This window comes from Macrobrachium nipponense, chromosome 34 (assembly GCF_015104395.2).
Source record: "Macrobrachium nipponense isolate FS-2020 chromosome 34, ASM1510439v2, whole genome shotgun sequence".
NCBI classification, from domain to species: Eukaryota; Metazoa; Arthropoda; class Malacostraca; order Decapoda; family Palaemonidae; genus Macrobrachium; species Macrobrachium nipponense.
Window position 1 is genome coordinate 10,056,420 of NC_061095.1, and position 13,339 is coordinate 10,069,758.

A 13,339-nucleotide genomic window follows, 5' to 3' on the forward strand; every position below is an offset into this window, starting at 1 on the left:
AAAAAGTACACAACCACTGCATTGGAGCTCAAATTGCAGTAGATTTTCTTGATTATATTAACAGCAGTTAATTTGGAACAAAATAGCTTGTGTCTGTCTAACTTTCCTCTATCCTTGGAAGTTTGCTTACACTGTAAACATTGATTATTATGCCTACCGACCTCAGGCTCCTTAATCCTCAGGAGTAAATCCACTCCATCAACTTCCACCTTACTGTTTCACCAGGTGCTATAGCCACCCACAAGGTATGCCAGCAATTCCAACACAGATTTTCACCACGGTCCCTGTCAGTAGATAACTACGTACTCCTAAGTAGCTAAAGCTAAGGAAGTACATATCCTAACTTCTGACCAAGCCTCTCACACATTTGGTGTAGGGGAGCAAGTCACTCTACCCTAACACACTCGGCAATCTGCAAGTAAAAAAAAAAAAGAAAACAATACTTAGACAAACAACACCTTCATGAACAAAATATACACAAAATAAATGTAAAAAAAAAAAATTTCATCACACAAACGAGAGAGAGAGAGAGAGAGAGAGAGAGAGAGAGAGAGAGAGAGAGAGAGAGAGAGAGAGAGAGAGAGAGAGAGAGAGGAACAAGCATGGGGACTTCTAAGGAATACTGTCACTTTATAAGAGAAAAATCAGATATCACAAACAAAAGGAAAAAGATAAGTAACATCAATGCCCATGTAATGAGAGAGAGAAAAAAAATTTGTTCCGCGTAAAAAATAAAATTGGGGCACAATAAGCTAAACAGATTTTGTTTTCAGCACTGATTGTGAAGATTAATGTACAGTAATAATAAGAGAGATAGAATTTTGATGTAACAGTTGCAATTAACCTTTTTAAGGCAACCAGCAACCTGTTAGAGGTGCCTAATTAGGCCACGTTGCCATGCTGAGTTTTGTTGTATTAATGATACAACCTTTCATAGCTACTTGCCTATTGAATCTTTTTATGATTCTGTAGGGCTGACTGCCAAGATTATTTTGTGGGGGAAGGTCAGTACGGATATCATTGTACCCATAATTGGCTGATTGTAACACTTAACTTCTTTTGCTGTTTGTTTCAGTTATAAATTAACAATAATAAGTGTGGCTGATGACTAACCAATAGTTATACATAAAAATGTTTACAGCACCTCAGTGGTGTGATCGGTATGGTCTTAGCCTGCCACCCCGGGGTGGTGGCCACAAGTTCGATTTTTGGGCATTCCACTGAGGGGTAAGAGATGTGTATTTCTGGTGACAGAAGTTCACTCTTGACGTGGTTCGGAAGTCACGTAAAGCCGTTGGTCCCGTTGCTGAATAACCACTGGTTCCATGCAACGTAAAAGCGCCATACAAACAACAAATAAAAATGTTTACAAAGCTTACCACCAGAAATTTTATGTCACTTGAAATGTAGAGCAGAACTAATTATTGATGGTAATAATGACTTTTTTTTTTTTTTTTTATACGCATTACAGTGGACACCCTGCCTATTCGCTGTTCTGGATTAATGGCTTCACCTATTTGCAGATTTTTGTGTGAAACGTATACCCACATTTTTGTGGAAAACTTGCATATTTGCAGAACTTTTCTCAGAGAAATATTCACCAATTAATTTCCATGTTATTTTTGTGACTAAATACATTTTTTCAATGCTAAAATTATTAAAATACTCAGGTACGTATAAGCTTTTTAGAGGGTTTTTTTTTGGTGTTTGAACTATCAAAATAGGCAGTTATAAGCATTTTTAGAGGGATGTCAAGTTTTCATAGATTTGAGTTATTCGCACGGGGTTGTGGTACTCATCCCCCGCAAATCCCGGGAATTGACTGTAGTCCCATGCGTTGTTCCACCCATGATTTTCATTTAGCTCCTCACACTTTCACTTAGAAGATGTAATGCTTCAGTGATATTCATATTTGGTATTGTGCATCGATAACAAATGAAATGTTGAATTAATGACAGTTGATATTGACAGAGATTGGATCAAATAAGTTGTTATTTCTGATCACTTTAAAGAGATTTGCAGGTATTCTTGTAGCTTTTGTTAATGAATTCATCATGCCAAAATGTTTCTATGCCGCCATACCAGATATTAAGTACAGCCAACTGTGCAAAAGGCAACCTTTAAATAGAATGTTTTTCTTGGTTATGGTTACTTTGGTTTAATTTACTTTGAAGTATGTTGTTATGCAAAATCTTGTTTTAATAACTAAAAGTTGATGGATTTAGCAACATTTTAGGATTCAGTAGTGAAATATTTAAGTAATAAATGGTACACATATGATTAGAATAACCTGCTCTGGTATATTCTCAAGTGGCATAGTAGTAAGTTGAGCTGAAATTTTGGGAAATGACTGTGATTGATATTATTTTATGTATATATACGAAGTATTGATTGAGTGTAAACCTCTTCATTTATTCTTATTTGTTATTCTCAGTTTTTAGGCCATTCCACTTTTTCAGTTTCCATGATATGAAATTTACTTCTGTAATATATTTGTCTCTATTTAAACTTGCTAGCTCTGTTTTGAAGGAAATACTACGATTCATACGAATTCAACCCTTTATTTACATAACTCTGAAATGGTTGGTCTCAAAAATTCTCAGTTTAAATGTAAAACAACAATTACTGCAGTGACATTGTTGTGGATGGTTCCCTTTGAAAAGTTCAGCCATTTGGTAGTTTATACAGTATTTTAGAAAATATTGTACCATGTGTATTTTTCCTTTGAGGTGGAGGTTTTAAGTAGAATAATTTTGTTTTGTCAGAAGCCAGTATGATATTATAAAGTGGTTGAACAAAACCACTTAATTACTTGGCAGCTCATAAGACTTGTTCAGAGGATTTGTTCTTAGAAGAGAGGTGAAAATTGGAGCAAGGTAAAGTTTACAGGAGTTGGACAGATTAGTAGTAGATACCAAGATCAAATGTAACCAATCTTGCCAGTGATCACTTAAAATAAATGGCAGACTATGGAATAATTATTTTGATAAAAACAAATTAAAATAGATAAAACCCATTGTCAGACTGTGACATTGTTCACTATTCATTAAGGTAATTTTGTCGTTTCGTTAAATTGGTTGTCCACAGGTATTTGATGAATAGCCCATATGATCCAATCCACCATATGCAGTGAACGCTGGTCAACGTTAGATTGTTGAGCATGTTTTATGTGAATACCCAAACTTCAGCTGACAGAGAATGTCAGGGTTTGGAAACAAATCAGGAAAATTTTATGAGAATCATTTAGTTTTTCCAGCCATTAGATTTTTAAAGAACTCTTAAGTTAGTAAATAAGATAGTTCATCCTTATGAGAGTAAAGTATTTTACCTCAGAGATCTATTTTAACTGCCTAAAGATAGTGATAATTTTGGTTATCTTCAATATGAATTTTATGTAGTATCATGGTGATCATTGAAGTTCCTTTTAGTATACTGCAAAGGCTACTATGTTTGGATGACAGTGAGAAGTTAGCACAGTAGAAGTGGCAAGGGTTCCTCACATGTCTTCAGTCTGCAAGAGGGCTGGTAGGGGATAGCGATCTGCTTAATGTTAATATATACGTATACCACCATAGTCCGAGTCATACAATATTGAGGAGTATCCTCACTTTTGTTGATTTAGATCTCTTGAGAAAGTTACTGCAACACTTTATTATTGCTCTTAGTTCTTCAGAAAGAGTCTTCTGCATTGTATTTTTTTCTCAGTGAAATGATACACCAAAAGAACCCAACATCCCCCATTACAGTGTGTGACAAGGCAACATTTTGTTCATACTCACTCTTTCAAAATCCCCTTGCAGCTCTTGTCAATCTTCAGCACTTTTTCCACATCCTTCATCTTGCTAGTTAGAGGAGTGGTGTAGTGTAACAAACTAACTCCTTCTCTATAAGCCTTGTCATTTCATTCTTCTCTACACATCAAATCAAATTTTGCTACATTTAGGATACATGTTATAATCTGTATTTTTTTCATTACCAGATATTTTGGGTCTTATTTAATTGGGTAAAATGTTACGTCTTTTAAGTTATAAAGCTCTATTTTGTACATGAACTTCCCTGCCAGATATATACTTAGCTATAGTCTCCGACGTTCCGACAGAATTTCAAATCTCGCGGCACACGCGACAGGTAGGTCAGGTGGTCTACCTTACCCGCCGCTGGGTGGCGGGCGTATGAACCAATCTATCTCTCCAGCCAGATTTTTTTCTGTCGCTGAAGCGATAACAACTGTTGTCCGTTTCATTCCGATATATTCTTCATTTCTCGCTTGCCTGGAGATTGATTTGGACATTTTGGTGACGTATTCGCTCTATTTTGGCTTGGCATACGCTGATTGTGGACCGTTATTGACTTTGCGCTGGATTTTCCTGTAGAATGTCTGATTTTGATTCTGTTTCCAAAACTCCGGTTTTGTTTAGAGTATGTTTGACCGATGGATGTAAGGTGAGGTTACCGAAAGCTGCGGTTGACCTCTCACACTTTCTGTGTTAAATGTAGGGGGAATGAATGTTCGTTTAGTAACCCGTGTCAAGAGTGTGAGGTTTTGAACGAAGATGAATATAAGGCTCTTTCTTCTTATATTAGGAAACTTGAAAGGGATAGGGTACGTAAAGCTTCTTCAAGGAGTTCGAGCAGGTCGAGAATGAGTGAGAATGAAACTAACATTAATGTAGTTTTAGAACCTTCCTCCCAGGTCTCAGCTCCTGCTCCCCGCACCGAAGCCGTAGATTCGTCTTCGGAGGCGGCGGCCTCAAAAGCTTCCTTGTGTTCTAAGGAAGACAAGAATCTTCGTACTGATCAAGGTAAGAGTGTCAGTGATGATAAGTGCAGTGTACCCAGTGATGTGGAGGGTGCGTCTGACTGGCTCCTTAGTGCCTCCAGGCCTAGACCTCTTCCAGACTCCCAGTTCCAGTGGGGAGGAGGAAAAAAGTCGAAAGCCGCAGGAGGGCTAGGGAGAGCCCCCACCGGTCAGGCGTTTCCCTCGGCAAGATCCTGAAGTTCGCTCCCAGGCTGCCTTGGATCGTAAGAAGAAGAATATTCTCGTCAGTGTTTTTGTCATCCTCTTCTCCTTCGCCGAAGCGTGGTTGGAGCTCTAAGGAGGCGTCACGCCCGTTGAAGAGGGCTGCGGAGGCTCCCTTCAGTACGTTAGCGTCCAACCCAGAAGACTTTTCTGATGTAGCTTCCTTGCAAGCAAAGAAGCCTAGGAGAGCCAGTGATCGCCCTCCTTCTCCCGCTCCTCGCGCTGAGCTTGCTTCGGAAGAAGATCCTGGGGACTCTCCTTCTCGAGTGCTAGCGGGCCTACAAGCTCAGATCACAGCCTTGGCGGACTCCTTGGCATCGAGATCGCGTAGAAGGAAGGATTTGTCTCTCCCTATCAAGAGATCGAGGCGCGTTTCGTCGGAAGAGCGCTCTCCTTGTAATCGGCGATCTCCTTCTTTTGAGGATACTTCTACACATTGTAACATTTCACGAGAGGAACACCACTCCCGCTCGGAGGTGTCGAGACGCCATTCGACGGATAGGCGCTCCTTGGACTATGAAGATATTTCCCCAGATCGGATTCCTGCCTCGGGTAGACGCTCAGCCCCTTCTGTTTCTCCTTCTTCTAGAGTTCGGGCAAGAAGAGAGAGTCGCTCAGGTCATAGAAGACTTATTTCGTCGTCTCCGTCTCATCTTTCTTCTCCTCGCCTTCTCAGAGAACCTAGGGAATGCCCTTCTGAAAGTAGGCGCACTTCTCCTTCCGACTACTGTCGTCGGGCGTCGGATAACGTGACTGGTAGGCGCTCATCGCATGGAGTTCGCTCCTCCCCTGTAAGACATCAAGAGTCTAGTAGGAGCCCTGCTCCTGGTAGCGTCCTTCTTTTAGTAGCTGTTCTCCTGGAGAAAGACGCCTTGATCCTCGTTTGCTTCGTTCTCCTAGTAGGCGCTCTTCGTTCTCGAGACTCCCTACTCCTGATCGGTCTCCTCTTGCTAGAAGTCAGGAACGCCTCAAGCGCCCTGCTTCTGTTAGGTGCTCGGAGCCTTACAGACGTTCTCCCTTGGTAAGGACCAAGATCTCGCCGAACGCCCTGTTCCGTTTAAGCGCTCGGAGCATAGCAGCCGCTCTCCGCTTCGTAGGCATCAAGAGCCTCTCAAGCGCCCTGCTCCTGAAAGGCGCCCTATTTTTAGCAACGTTTCGCCGCTTGGTAGGCGCCAGGATTCCCCTAAGCGCCCTGTGACAGATAGGCGCTCGGCGCCTGGTAGCCGCTCTCCTCACGATCGGCGCCAGGATTTTAGTAGGCGCTCTCCCTCTCGTAGTTTCCCTAGGGATAGACGTGGTCTTTCTAGGGAAAGGAGTCCTTCCTCTTTTGCTGTTAAGAGTTTGTCTGCATTTAGGAAGGAATGCGAGTTTAGACAAGAAATTTCGGATAAGCGTCCTTCTTTTACAACTCGTCGTCTCCTGTAGCCTCTCATACTTTGGATCTTCTCCCTCATTCAAGACGTTTGTCTCCTTCATCGCACTGTACCCCAGCTAGGAAATCATCTAAGGATTCTCATAAGGATCCTCATCCTCGTTCTCCTCTTCAAGAAGACCAGGAAGCCTCTGAGGAAGAAACTAATACATCGGCAACAGTTTCTTCGTACAAGAAGCTCACAGAGCTTCTCCTTCAGGAGTTCGGAGAGTCTTTGAGCCCTACTCTGCTCCTCCTCTCACACTCGTTGTTCTCCACAGCGAAAGCAACGAAAGGATCTTCGTGTGTGAGAATGAAACCGACTCTTTCTATGAAGAAAGCGCTCAAGAGTTTCGGTTCATGGATGCGTACTAAAGAAGAAGCGGGGAAAACTATGTTTGCCTTCCCTCCGTCGAAGCTTTCAGGACGGACAGGATTTTGGTATGAGACAGGAGAACCCTTGGGACTGGGCCTTCCGTCTTCAGCTGACGCAGATTTTTCGGCACTAGTAGACGCCACTAGAAGATCAGCTTTGAATTCGGCCAAAACTACGTGGGCAATGAATGAAATAGATCACATTCTAAAAGGCATTTTTAGAGTCTTGGAAGTTTTCAACTTTCTCGATTGGTCCCTCGGAGTCCTAGCCAGAAAACTCAAGGACCGGACACGTTTTCTCCGGAGGATTTGAATTGTGTCTTAGCCTGTATGGATAAATCGGTGAGGGATGGGGCCAGCGAAATAGCTTCACTGTTTGGAGCAGGGGTCTTGAAGAAAAGATCAGTATTTTGCTCATTTTTAACAAAGTCTGTCTCACATGCTCAGAGATCGTCTTTGCTTTTTGCCCCTCTCTCTACGCAGCTGTTTCCTAAACACCTGGTTCAAGACATTTCGAAGGCTCTCTCTGCCAAAGCTACGCAGGACCTTCTAGCGCAGTCTGCAAGGAAGCCGCGCCCTACCTTCCAGACTAAGACGAAGAAAGCTAAGCCGACCTCTCAGGAACCCTTTCGAGGGGCTTCTACCTCTAGATCCTCTTCGTTCAGAGGTCGGAAACCAAATAGAAGAGGGAGGACTTTTACGAAGTCAATCAAACCTCCCAAGTAAGACTCAAGTCCTTCAGACAACTGTAGGCGCCAGGCTTTTACAGTTTGCAGAAGTCTGGGCCCAGAAAAAAGACGCAGATGCCTGGACCCTGTCAATTTTGAGGAAGGGCTATCTCATCCCGTTCTCTTCGAGGCCTCCCTTGACGAATACCCCGAGGGAGTTGACGGCCAGATACAGGGACCCCATCATGAATCAAGCCCTCCGACTAGCGGTAGATCAGATGCTGGAAAAGGAGGCGATCGAACTAGTGGCAGATCATCTTTCGGCAGGCTTTTACAACCGCCTGTTCCTAGTTCCGAAATCCTCAGGGATGGAGACCGGTGTTGGATGTAAGCGCCCTGAACTTCTTCGTCGAAAAGAAGAAGTTCACGATGGAGACCACTGCCTCGGTGTTAGCAGCAACTCCGTCCAGGGGACTGGATGGTTGTCCTTGGACTTACAGGACGCTTACTTCCACGTACCAATCCATCCTTCCTCGAGGAAGTTTCTAAGATTCATGATGGGGGGAAGAATCTTCCAATTCAGGGCCCTGTTTTGGCTCTCCACGGCCCCCCAAGTCTTTACGGCCATCATGAGGAATGTGGCACAATGGCTTCACCTAGAAGGGGTGAGCATTTCGCTCTATCTCGACGATTGGCTTATAAGGGCCAGTTCCAGAGATCTTTGTCTGAAGGACTTGAAGAAAACCCTGGATTTGACTTATTCCTTAGGACTTCTGGTCAATCTGCAGAAGTCAAGTCTGATTCCCGCTCAAGAGTGCGTTTATCTGGGGATCCAGATGAACTCTCTGAGTTTTCGGGCTTTTCCGTCACAGGAGAGGATAGCCCGGGACTCGAAAAAGTAACAACCTTCTTAGGGAAAGAAGTATGCACAGTGAGGGAGTGGATGAGTCTGCTGGGGACGCTCTCCTCACTGGAGCAATTTGTTTCCCTAGGAAGGTTGCACCTGAGACCACTCCAATTCTTTCTTCATCAGAATTGGAGTCGTCCTTCTCAGGATTTGAAGTTCTCCCTGTCAATTTCTCTTCAAATCAAGAAGGAGTTAGCATGGTGGGCGGATCCCAACAAGTTCTCGCAGGGACTGCCTCTTCAATCCCAGAACCCCAGCCTGGTGTTGTTCTCCGATGCGTCGGAAACAGGTTGGGGGGCGACTCTGGGAACCAAGGAGGTGTCAGGAACCTGGGTGGGGGACCAGTCGTCCTGGCACATCAACAGGAAAGAACTAATAGCCGTGTGGCTTGCTCTGAAGGAGTTCGAGTCAGATGTGACAGGAGCAGTTGTGCAAATAAACTCGGACAACACCACGGCTCTGGCATACATCAGGAAACAGGGGGGGACGCATTCCTTCTCTCTGTACGAAACAGCAAGAGATCTTCTCCTGTGGACAGAAGGAAGGGGGATAAAACTTCTCACCAGATTCGTACAGGGAGAAAGGAATGTAAGGGCAGATCTCCTCAGCAGGAAAGATCAGGTCCTTCCCACAGAGTGGACTCTGCACCAAGATGTTTGCCAGAGCCTTTGGAAGTTGTGGGGCAGGCCTCTCTTAGACCTGTTTGCAACTTCAAAGAACAAAAGACTGGATCTGTATTGCTCGCCCATCTCGGATCCAGGAGCAATAGGGATAGACGCTCTCCTACTCGATTGGAAAGGACTCGATGTATACGCGTTTCCCCCCTTCAAGATTCTGGGGTTGACTTTAAAAAGTTCGCAGAGTCAGATTCCGCGAGGATGACTTTGATAGCTCCTTTTGGCCAGCACAAGATTGGTTCACAGAGGTGCTGGAATGGCTAGTGGATTTTCCAAGATCGCTTCCTCTAAGGAGCGATCTACTCAGACAGCCCCACTTCGACAGGTACCACAAAAACCTCCCCGCTCTCAGTCTGACTGGCTTCAGACTGTCCAGAAACTGGTCAGAGCGAAAGGCTTTTCGTCAGCAGCTGCTAAGGCAATCGCTAGAGCGAGGAGGTCTTCCACCTTACGAGTGTACCAGTCGAAGTGGGATGTCTTCAGAAGATGGTGCAAGAGGAATAACGTTTCCTCTTCCAGTACCTCTGTGAATCAAATTGCAGACTTCTTTTTATTCTTAAGACAAGAATGTGGCTTAGTCGTTTCGACGATTAAAGGCTATCGTAGTATGTTGGCGAATGTCTTCAGGCACAGGGGCCTCAACTTATCGGAAGATAAGGACCTACAGGACCTTATTAGGTCTTTTGATACAACGAAAATGCAGTCTCCTAAGACACCTAGCTGGAATTTGGATGTAGTCCTTCAATTCCTTGGGTCCTCTAGGTTTGAACCCCCTAATTCAGCCTCATTCAGAGACCTTACCAGGAAGACTCTGTTTTTGATGGCTCTAGCTTCCGCCAGAAGAGTGAGTGAGCTTCAGGCGATTGATGGTAATGTGGGTTTTAAGGAGGACTCTCTCATTTGCTCTTTCCTTCCTGGTTTTCTTGCAAAGAATGAGAACCCATCAAGTCCATGGCCCAAGAACTTCGAGATTCGTGGGTTATCTTCTTTGGTAGGAGAAGAACCCGAGAGAACTCTTTGCCCAGTGAGAATGGTGAAATACTACCTTAGAAGAAAAGAGCAACTGAAAGCCAACCGAGAGGTCCTGTGGTGTTCAGTAAAAGAGCCTACTCGTCCATTGTCGAAGAACGCATTGTCCTTCTTCTTGAGAAGCCTCATCAAGAAGCACACGGATCCTGCAGAGAAGAACATCTTAGGCTTCTTAAAGTGAAAGCACACGAAGTAAGAGCCATAGCAACTTCTCTTGCTTTCAACAAGAATATGTCCGTGCGAATCTGATGGAGACAACATTCTGGAGATGTCAGTCAGTGTTCGCGAACCACTACTTACGTGATGTGAGAATCACTTACGAAAATGCTTCGCCTTGGGCCCGTACGTATCTGCGGATTCAGTGCTGGGGCAGGGAGCTGGAACTCATCCTGTTTAGTAGTATAAATTTTTCCCCCTTGTATTTGTTGTTGTTGGTTGCCTTAAAGAGGATGCATGAATGCATCTCTTTAGGTCGTAATACTAATCTTTAGTAGTTTGGTTAGGTGGTCTGATGAGTGTGGCTCCTTGCAGTAGTAGTGGTTAGGACCTGTTAAGATAGGGACGAACTCCCTTTAACAGGATCCGACTTGGATTCTACCACACAAAGGGATCATATATCCCAGTGGTAGATCCGAGAGTCTTTCAGCATCAGGTCACGTCCTAGCTGTAGCTCTCCAGGCAACGCAGACTCAGAGACAGTATCAATGAAGTCTTCTGCCTGAACAGGTAAGAACCAAGGTTATTTATATCCTACAACATCAGTTGTTTCTTATCTCTCATTACTTTAGCTGTCCTCTTACCCTCCACCAAGGGTGCCAATCAGCTAAGTATATCTGGCAGGGAAGTTCATGTACAAAAATGATATTGTTAAACTACAATAAAGTTTTGTACATACTTACCTGGCAGATATATACGTCTAATGGCCCACCCAGCCTCCCCTCAGGAGACAGGTGAAAGAAAAAAAAAAATCTGGCTGGAGAGATAGATTGGTTCATACGCCCGCCACCCAGCGGCGGGTAAGGTAGACCACCTGACCTACCTGTCGCGTGTGCCGCGAGATTTGAAATTCTGTCGGAACGTCGGAGACTATAGCTAAGTATATATCTGCCAGGTAAGTATGTACAAAACTTTATTGTAGTTTAACAATATCATTTTATTTTATGGTGTAAATATTTCTTCAGTCATGATTTTTTGTATCATGACTTGAGAAAAACATGTATTAGAGGATTAAGCAGAAGAGTAATGGTAGTACCATTTGGTCTGTTTTTGGATAGATAAAAGTAGTTTATGTAAAACGTTGAAATGGCATGGTTTTTATGATGTAGAATAGTACAGCAAAATTAGAAGACTATTAAACATTTGGAAGTAGTTGCATTATTTGGTTAATGTTGGGATAGAAAAGATAAGGTGGGTATTTGCTGAAAGATACATTTAGTACTTATAAAATCAGCATAATATTTATTGTCTATTACCCTTACATATAGTATTACAGCCAATTTAGTATAAAGGGTTGTTATGCTTTGAATACTCAACACTAGTCTAATCTTGTGCACTGTTGGTATTTACACACAAGAGGATAAGAGAATAAGACTTACTCATTTGCAACAGAGGGTACAAGATTCCACATTGTCTGCTTGGTAATGTTTAGTAGGGTGAACATAGTAGTATTTTCTACATAAAAGGAGGACCATTCCTAAAGGTATCTTATTTTATTGGTATGCTACCATGTATGAGTAACCTTGTTGTATTGTTGTGTAGCCAGACCAGTGAGTCATATTGCTTGACCCTTTGGCTGTTTATATTTTGATATGTTCCTCAGGCTTCCTACTAGCATTGTTGTACTTGGTACTCAGCCATGTAAGCCAACAATCATTAATAAGGAAATTAGGAAATTGTTTATATTAAGTTGTTCAGCAAACACCTGCCTGTGGCCTTAGCCTCTACTACTAGAAGGCTTTTTTGTTGTCTTCAATTGTTATCTTTTCAGTTATCTGATTTAATGCCATTCTCAACACAAGCCTTCTTTTCAAACTTAATGGCCTTTAGGTTTTTCTTTTGCCTCATAGTAGCATAGCTAATGTATAAATTTTATATTACCTGCCTCTGAAAGTGCAGCATTGATTTTGAACATTCGTATCCTTTGTGACTTCTTTCCAAGGCCTTTATTATGTTGTTTTGGGATGTCAGGTGTATTTCACACACAAAGTGAGAGGTTTAGCTATGCTACCATGAGGGAAAAGAAAACCTAAAGACCATCAAGTTTGAAAAGAAGGCTTCCATTGAGAATGACATTAAATCAAATAACTGGACCATGACTAGGATAGTAACTGATGTGGTGCTATGCAAAGGGTCCAAATGTCCCATGATCCTGCAAAGGTCTTGGATTGATGTACCCATTGTGCAATTGAATGAAATATTGAGTTCATGGTTAAATGGAGACCTTTATAAATAATAATTACGAACCATTTGGTGCTACCATTTGTACATTTCATTTTCTGTTTTTACATCCCACAACACCCCCTAAATAACAGTCTTATTGGGATTGATTTTATGAAATGATAAAATTAGTCCTGAAGAACATGCGATTTAAATCCAAATCAACTGTATTAGTTACAGGGTATCGAATTTGGTCATCATAGATCTATGGAGAAATTACTTTGTGCTTTTGTTTTGAATGTTATGCTCATGTTCAGTGCCGTAGTTAGCTATTTATTTTCTCAGTAGGAAGGACATGCGTTATTAGCAACCATATATTTCCAAAATAAATACAACCAGAACCTTGCAGAACCCTTAGAACTAAAAGAAATTATGTATGGCAGTTATATATTTTGTGTAAAAGTAAAAGGGGTACAGTGCATAAAAACAATACATATACAGTGCACCAATGTAATTTCTTGGAATTTCGAAAACATACCAGAAAAGCTAGATTACAAAATCTTGAATACTCCAGTATATGCCAGGGAAACATTACATCAAGGTAGAAGTCAGTGTAAATTATAATGCCTTAAAATTTCATTTTTGATAAATGGGTAGCCTGATTGTATGGCTATTACCTTAATTGTATCATCAGCATTTATTATTTTTGAAAAGTTATTTTTTAACCCGGTCCCAAGTCCATACATAGAGACTCTCTTAGGACTGCCTTGAAGGATTCATTCGTAAATTAGAAGTGAAAATGGGCGCAAGGTTAAAATGAAAGAAGTTGGACAACTAAGTTGAAGGAGACCAAAAGGAATGCATAATAAAAGGCAA

The 13,339-nt window shown here is 42.3% G+C and overlaps 1 long non-coding RNA gene across 1 annotated transcript in view; it reads right to left on the reverse strand.

Annotated features, from left to right (window-relative positions):
- LOC135207887 (uncharacterized) overlaps positions 1-13,339 on the reverse strand; it is a 62,657-nt gene that overhangs the window by 48,166 nt on the left and 1,152 nt on the right. The gene's annotated exons all lie outside the window — the stretch shown is intronic.